Here is an 8,086-nt window from a genome sequence, read left to right on the forward strand (position 1 = left end):
TGGGTATCGGGTGCTCCCTCAGTGTTGTAATTGGGTATCGGGTGCTCCCTCAGTGTTGTAATTGGGTATCGGGTGCTCCGTCACTGTTGTAATTGGGTATCGGGTGCTCCCTCAGTGTTGTAATTGGGAATCGGGTGCTCCCTCAGTGTTGTAATTGGGTATCGGGTGCTCCGTCACTGTTGTAATTGGGTATCGGGTGCTCCCTCAGTGCTGTAATTGGGAATCGGGTGCTCCCTCAGTGTTGTAATTGGGTATCGGGTGCTCCGTCAGTGTTGTAATTGGGTATCGGGTGCTCCCTCAGTGTTGTAATTGGGAATCGGGTACTCAGTCAGTGTTGTAATTGGGTATCGGGTGCTCCCACAGTGTTGTAATTGGGTATCGGGTGCTCCCTCAGTGTTGTAATTGGGTATCGGGTGCTCACTCAGTGTTGTAATTGGGTATCGGGTGCTCCCTCAGTGTTGTAATTGGGTATCGGGTGCTCCCTCAGTGTTGTAATTGGGTATCGGGTGCTCAGTCAGTGTTGTAATTGGGTATCGGGTGCTCCCTCAGTGTTGTAATTGGGTATCGGGTGCTCCCTCAGTGTTGTAATTGGGTATCGGGTGCTCCGTCACTGTTGTAATTGGGTATCGGGTGCTCCCTCAGTGTTGTAATTGGGAATCGGGTGCTCCCTCAGTGTTGTAATTGGGTATCGGGTGCTCCGTCACTGTTGTAATTGGGTATCGGGTGCTCCCTCAGTGTTGGAATTGGGTATCGGGTGCTCCCTCAGTGTTGTAATTGGGTATCGGGTGATCCCTCAGTGTTGTAATTGGGTATCGGGTGCTCCGTCAGTGTTGTAATTGGGTATCGGGTGCTCCCTCAGTGTTGTAATTGGGTATCGGGTGCTCCCTCAGTGTTGTAATTGGGTATCGGGTGCTCCCTCAGTGTTGTAATTGGGTATCGGGTGCTCCCTCAGTGTTGTAATTGGGTATTGGGTGCTCCCTCAGTGTTGTAATTGGGTATCGGGTGCTCCCTCAGTGTTGTAATTGGGTATTGAGTGCTCCCTCAGTGTTGTAATTGGGTATCGGGTGCTCCCTCAGTGTTGTAATTGGGTATCGGGTGCTCCCTCAGTGTTGTAATTGGGCATTGGGTGCTCAGTCAGTGTTGTAATTGGGTATCGGGTGCTCAGTCAGTGTTGTAATTGGGTATTGAGTGCTCCCTCAGTGTTGTAATTGGGTATCGGGTGCTCCCTCAGTGTTGTAATTGGGAATCGGGTGCTCCCTCAGTGTTGTAATTGGGTATTGGGTGCTCCCTCAGTGTTGTAATTGGGTATCGGGTGCTCCCTCAGTGTTGTAATTGGGAATCGGGTGCTCCCTCAGTGTTGTAATTGGGTATCGGGTGCTCCCTCAGTGTTGTAATTGGGTATCGGGTGCTCCCTCAGTGTTGTAATTGGGTATCGGGTGCTCCCTCAGTGTTGTAATTGGGTATCGGGTGCTCCCTCAGTGTTGTAATTGGGTATCGGGTGCTCCCTCAGTGTTGTAATTGGGTATCGGGTGCTCAGTCAGTGTTGTAATTGGGTATCGGGTGCTCCCTCAGTGTTGTAATTGGGTATCGGGTGCTCCCTCAGTGTTGTAATTGGGTATCGGGTGCTCCGTCACTGTTGTAATTGGGTATCGGGTGCTCCCTCAGTGTTGTAATTGGGAATCGGGTGCTCCCTCAGTGTTGTAATTGGGTATCGGGTGCTCCGTCACTGTTGTAATTGGGTATCGGGTGCTCCCTCAGTGTTGTAATTGGGTATCGGGTGCTCCCTCAGTGTTGTAATTGGGTATCGGGTGATCCCTCAGTGTTGTAATTGGGTATCGGGTGCTCCGTCAGTGTTGTAATTGGGTATCGGGTGCTCCCTCAGTGTTGTAATTGGGTATCGGGTGCTCCCTCAGTGTTGTAATTGGGTATCGGGTGCTCCCTCAGTGTTGTAATTGGGTATCGGGTGCTCCCTCAGTGTTGTAATTGGGTATTGGGTGCTCCCTCAGTGTTGTAATTGGGTATCGGGTGCTCCCTCAGTGTTGTAATTGGGTATTGAGTGCTCCCTCAGTGTTGTAATTGGGTATCGGGTGCTCCCTCAGTGTTGTAATTGGGTATCGGGTGCTCCCTCAGTGTTGTAATTGGGCATTGGGTGCTCAGTCAGTGTTGTAATTGGGTATCGGGTGCTCAGTCAGTGTTGTAATTGGGTATTGAGTGCTCCCTCAGTGTTGTAATTGGGTATCGGGTGCTCCCTCAGTGTTGTAATTGGGAATCGGGTGCTCCCTCAGTGTTGTAATTGGGTATTGGGTGCTCCCTCAGTGTTGTAATTGGGTATCGGGTGCTCCCTCAGTGTTGTAATTGGGAATCGGGTGCTCCCTCAGTGTTGTAATTGGGTATCGGGTGCTCCCTCAGTGTTGTAATTGGGGTATCGGGTGCTCCCTCAGTGTTGTAATTGGGTATCGGGTGCTCCCTCAGTGTTGTAATTGGGTATCGGGTGCTCCCTCAGTGTTGTAATTGGGTATCGGGTGCTCCCTCAGTGTTGTAATTGGGTATCGGGTGCTCCCTCAGTGTTGTAATTGGGTATCGGGTGCTCCCTCAGTGTTGTAATTGGGTATCGGGTGCTCCCTCAGTGTTGTAATTGGGTATCGGGTGCTCCCTCAGTGTTGTAATTGTGTATCGGGTGCTCCCTCAGTGTTGTAATTGGGTATCGGGTGCTCCCTCAGTGTTGTAATTGGGTATCGGGTGCTCCCTCAGTGTTGTAATTGGGTATCGGGTGCTCCCTCAGTGTTGTAATTGGGTATCGGGTGCTCCCTCAGTGTTGTAATTGGGAATCGGGTGCTCCTCAGTGTTGTAATTGGGAATCGGGTGCTCCCTCAGTGTTGTAATTGGGTATCGGGTGCTCCCTCAGTGTTGTAATTGGGTATTGGGTGCTCCCTCAGTGTTGTAATTGGGTATTGGGTGCTCCCTCAGTGTTGTAATTGGGTATCGGGTGCTCCCTCAGTCTTGTATTGGGTATCGGGTGCTCCCTCAGTGTTGTAATTGGGTATCGGGTGCTCCCTCAGTGTTGTAATTGGGCATTGGGTGCTCAGTCCAGTGTTGTAATTGGGTATCGGGTGCTCCCTCAGTGTTGTAATTGGGTATTGAGTGCTCCCTCAGTGTTGTAATTGGGTATCGGGTGCTCCCTCAGTGTGTAATTGGGTATTGGGTGTTGTAATTGGGTATCGGGTGCTCCCTCAGTGCTTGTAATTGGGTATCGGGTGCTCCCTCAGTGTTGTAATTGGGTATCGGGTGCTCCCTCAGTGTTGTAATTGGGCATTGGGTGCTCATCAGTGTTGTAATTGGGTATCGGGTGCTCCTCAGTGTTGTAATTGGTATGGAGTGCTCCCTCAGTGTTGTAATTGGGTATCGGGTGCTCCCTCAGTGTTGTAATTGGGTATTGGGTGCTCCCTCAGTGTTGTAATTGGGAATCGGGTGCTCCCTCAGTGTTGTAATTGGGTATCGGGTGCTCCCTCAGTGTTGTAATTGGGTATTGGGTGCTCCCTCAGTGTTGTAATTGGGTATCGGGTGCTCATCAGTGTTGTAATTGGGTATCGGGTGCTCCCTCAGTGTTGTAATTGGGTATCGGGTGCTCCCTCAGTGTTGTAATTGGGTTATCGGTGCTCCCTCATGTTGTAATTGGGATCGGGTGCTCCCTCAGTGTTGTAATGGGTATCGGGTGCTCCCTCAGTGTTGTTATTGGGTATCGGGTGGCTCCCTCAGTGTTGTAATTGGTATTGGGTGCTCCTCAGTGTTGTAATTGGGTATCGGTGCTCCCTCAGTGTTGTAATTGGGATCGGGTGCTCCCTCAGTGTTGTAATCTGGGTATCGGTGATCGGGTGCTCCCTCAGTGTTGTTATTGGGTATCGGGTGCTCCCTCAGTGTTGTAATTGGGTATCGGGTGCTCCCTCAGTGTTGTAATTGAGTATCGGGTGCTCCCTCAGTGTTGTAATTGGGTATCGGGCGCTCCCTCAGTGTTGTAATTGGGTATCGGGTGCTCCCTCAGTGTTGTAATTGGGTATCGGGTGCTCCCTCAGTGTTGTAATTGGGTATCGGGTGCTCCGTCAGTGTTGTAATTGGGTATCGGGTGCTCCCTCAGTGTTGTAATTGGGTATCGGGTGCTCCCTCAGTGTTGTAATTGGGTATCGGTGCTCCCTCAGTGTTGTAATTGTAAAACAGAGCGGCTGAAAGGGTCGCAGTCCTCAGCAATGGCAGAGAGCTGGATAGACACGATAGGTACAGGTGCTCCAGGAGGGACAGAGGTGCAGGAAAGGGGAGTTGCCTTTTTCATTAAGGGGAGCGTCACGGCAGCAGTCAAGAGATGAAATAACCGAGGAATCATCCAGTGATGTTTTGTGGGTGGAACCAAGGATGGGATGGTGACCTCATTGGGATTGTACCCAAACAGTCAACAGGAATTAGAAGCTGAAATATGCAGGGAGATTGGGGAAACTTGCAGGGTAGGGGGAGTCTGAGGGGGGAGGAGGGGGGGACAGAGGGGGAGATATTGGGGGGGGAGACAGAGGGGGAGAGGGAGACAGAGGGGGAAGAGGGTGGGGGGAAGAGGGTGGGGGGGAAGACAGAGGGTGAGAGGGTAAATACCAGTCCTGGAGTGAGCAGGGAGAGTGGGGGAGGGGAAAGTGTCGGATATCTATCAGGATTTGTTGGAGGCGGAGGAGACCCCGGTGGAGGAACTGAAGGGCAAGTGGGAGGAGTTAGGTGGGGAGTTAGAGGCGGGTCTGTGGGCGGATGCCCGCAGGGTTAATTCCTCCTCATCATGTGCCAGGCTCAGCCTAGTACAGTTTAAGGTGGTACACCGGGCACACATGAAGGTGGCGAGGATGAGCAAGTTTTTCGGGGTAGACGATAGATGTGCGAGAAGCCCAGCAAACCACGTCCACATGTTTTGGGCATGCCCGAAGCTTAGAGGGTTTTGCTCGAGCAATGTCCAAGGTGCTAGACACCCGGGCGGTGCCGAGTCCGGAGGTGGCGATCTTTGGAGTGTCAGAAGATCCCGGAGTACAGGGAGTGAAATAGGCCGACGTTCTGGCCTTTGCCTCCCTGGTAGCCCGGAGACGGATCCTTTTAATGTGGAGGCACTCGGAGCCCCGAGCGTGGAGGCACTCGGAGCCCCCGAGCGGGGAGACTTGGCTCAGTGACATGGCTGGGTTCCTCAAGCTGGAGAAAATAAAGTTTGCCTTGAGGGGGTCAATGCTGGGGTTCTCTCGGAGGACGCAGCCGTTCGTCGACTTTCTGGGGGCGAATTAAAGTGTCGGCAGAAGCAGCACTCTGAAGGGGGGGGGGGGAAAGTGCAATATGGTTAAGGGATGTACAGGAGGGGTTGGGTGGGAAATATCTCCTTTACTATGTTGATGGTTATGTTATTATTGCTTTTGTTATTGTTGTCAATAAAAATATATTTTTTTGAAACAACTAAACTGTTGCAGCGTTCGGCCGTGTTTATAAAATGGGTTTTATAAAACAGATTGGGGGCAGTCCCAGGATGTTGCTGTGCCTTTATTATTTCAATAATGCTTTGCTGTAATCAATTTCCAGCTTTCTCTTCCCGAGGAGAGTTGATTTTGAAGCTTGGACGACACAAAGAGAATCCTTCCTCGGCGAGGAATCCTCAGACAGGAGTTCGAACCTGAGAGAAAACAGAATAAATGTCAATGTGTCTTTGTGTGTCATTATTGGGGTTTCATTATTCTGATGGGTACTCAAGTGTTGGGCTCTTTTGTTTTTTTGGAAGCAGGGGGGGGGGGCGGTGCAGGAGTCTGTGTCTCTGGGGGGCGGGGGGGGGTGCAGGAGTCTGTGTCTCTGGGGGGGGCGGGGGTGGGGGGGGGTGGGGGGGAGAGGCAGGAGTCAGTGTCTCTGGGGGGAGTGGGAGACCGGTGACATTTTCACACTGAGGGTTGGGTGAGTTATTCCAGTGAACAAGATGTCGTGTGGGAGCAGGAGGGAGCGCAGCCTCAGGTGATTAAGGAGGTGGAGTGTGGGAGCAGGAGGGAGCGCAGCCTCAGGTGATTAAGGAGGTGGAGTGTGGGAACAGGAGGGAGCGCAGCCTCAGGTGATTAAGGAGGTGGAGTGTGGGAACAGGAGGAGCGCAGCCTCAGGTGATTAAGGAGGTGGAGTGTGGGAGCAGGAGGGAGCGCAGCCTCAGGTGATTAAGGAGGTGGAGTGTGGGAGCAGGAGGGAGCGCAGCCTCAGGTGATTAAGGAGGTGGAGTGTGGCAGGAGGGAGCGCAGCCTCAGGTGATTAAGGAGGTGGAGTGTGGGAGCAGGAGGGAGCGCAGCCTCAGGTGATTAAGGAGGTGGAGTGTGGGAGCAGGAGGGAGCGCAGCCTCAGGTGATTAAGGAGGTGGGGAGCAGGAGGGAACACCCCCTCAGGAGGGGATTAAGGTGGAGTGTGGGAGCAGGAGGGAACGCAGCCTCAGGAAGGCATTAAGGAGGTGGGGCAGGAGGGAACGCCCCCTCAGGACGGGATTAAGGAGGTGGGGCAGGAGGGAACGTAGCCTCAGGTGATTAAGGAGGTGGAGTGTGGGAGCAGGAGGGAGCGCAGCCTCAGGTGGTTAAGGAGGTGGAGTGTGGGAGCAGGAGGGAGCGCAGCCTCAGGTGATTAAGGAGGTGGAGTGTGGGAGCAGGAGGGAGCGCAGCCTCAGGTGGTTAAGGAGGTGGAGTGTGGGAGCAGGAGGGAGCGCAGCCTCAGGTGATTAAGGAGGTGGAGTGTGGGAGCAGGAGGGAGCGCAGCCTCAGGTGATTAAGGAGGAGGAGTGTGGGTGCAGGAGGGAGCGCAGCCTCAGGTGATTAAGGAGGTGGGGAGCAGGAGGGAACACCCCCTCAGGACGGGATTAAGGAGGTGGGGCAGGAGGGAACGCCCCCTCAGGACGGGATTAAGGAGGTGGGGCAGGAGGGAGCGTAGCCTCAGGTGATTAAGGGGCAGGAGGGAACGCAGCCTCAGGAAGGGATTAAGGAGAAGTGGGGAGCAGGGGGGTCTGGTGTGTTTAATAAATTAAATAGTGGATTTGCACCTTCATTTCATTTAAACTCTCCCCATGTGGGTCAGGGTTTTGTAAGGGGGCGAACGGAACCCCCCCCCCCCCAGCTCTGTATCTACATTGGCAATAAAATGTGTAAACAACCAACCTGACCCGAGGATTATGTATTTTATCCAGGGGGGATATTTTTGGGGAAGAATGTGTTGGGGGGGAGGGGAGTATAATAGGGTTGAAAATATTTGGGGGGGGAATATTTATAGAAAAAATAATGACGGGGGGGGGGGGGTAATTTGAGGGGGGTATAAAATTGGGGGGGGGGAAATAATTTTTGCCGGGGGGCAAATTAGAGGGGGGTAATTTGAAGGGGGGGCAATTTGAGAGGGGTAATTTGAAGGTGGGGGCAATTTGAGGGGGGGGCAATTTGAGGGGGGGGCAATTTGGGGGGGGGGGCAATTTGAGGGGGCATAAAATTGGGGGGGAAATAATTTTGGCCGGGGGGCAAATTTGAGGGGGGGGCAATTTGAGGGGGGGCAAATTTGAGGGGGGGCAAATTTGAGGGGGGGGAAAATTTGAGGGGGGGGGCAATTTGAGGGGGGGGGCAATTTGAGGGGGCATAAAATTGGGGGGGAAATAATTTTGGCCGGGGGGCAATTTGAGGTGGCATAAAATTGGGGGGGAAATAATTTTGGCCGGGGGGCAAATTTGAGGGGGGGGGCAATTTGAGGGGCCATAAAATTGGGGGGGGGGAAATAATTTTGGCCGGGGGGCAATTTGAGGGGGGGGGGCAATTTGAGGGGCCATAAAATTGGGGGGGAAATAATTTTGGCCGGGGGGCAATTTGAGGTGGCATAAAATTGGGGGGGGGAAATAATTTTGGCCGGGGGGCAAATTTGAGCGGGGGGGGCAATTTGAGGGGCCATAAAATTCAGCCAGCACTGTCAGTGCTTCCCCCCACAGCCAGCACTGTCAGTCCTCCCACCACACAGCCAGTACTGTCAGTGCTCCCTCCAGACAGCCAGCACTGTCAGTGCTCCCACCACACAGCCAGCAATGTCA

The 8,086-nt window shown here is 53.1% G+C and overlaps 1 long non-coding RNA gene across 1 annotated transcript; it reads left to right on the plus strand.

Moving 5' to 3' along the window:
- Nucleotides 1-6,157: 6,157 nt before the first annotated feature.
- LOC140406940 (uncharacterized) lies at nucleotides 6,158-7,177 on the plus strand. Its single transcript, XR_011939393.1, has 2 exons — nucleotides 6,158-6,393; nucleotides 6,449-7,177. It is a non-coding gene; the product is annotated as an uncharacterized lncRNA (long non-coding RNA).
- The last annotated feature ends 909 nt before the right edge of the window (nucleotides 7,178-8,086 follow it).

The sequence above is a fragment of the Scyliorhinus torazame genome, unplaced genomic scaffold (genome assembly GCF_047496885.1).
Source record: "Scyliorhinus torazame isolate Kashiwa2021f unplaced genomic scaffold, sScyTor2.1 scaffold_1035, whole genome shotgun sequence".
Lineage (NCBI taxonomy): Eukaryota > Metazoa > Chordata > Chondrichthyes > Carcharhiniformes > Scyliorhinidae > Scyliorhinus > Scyliorhinus torazame.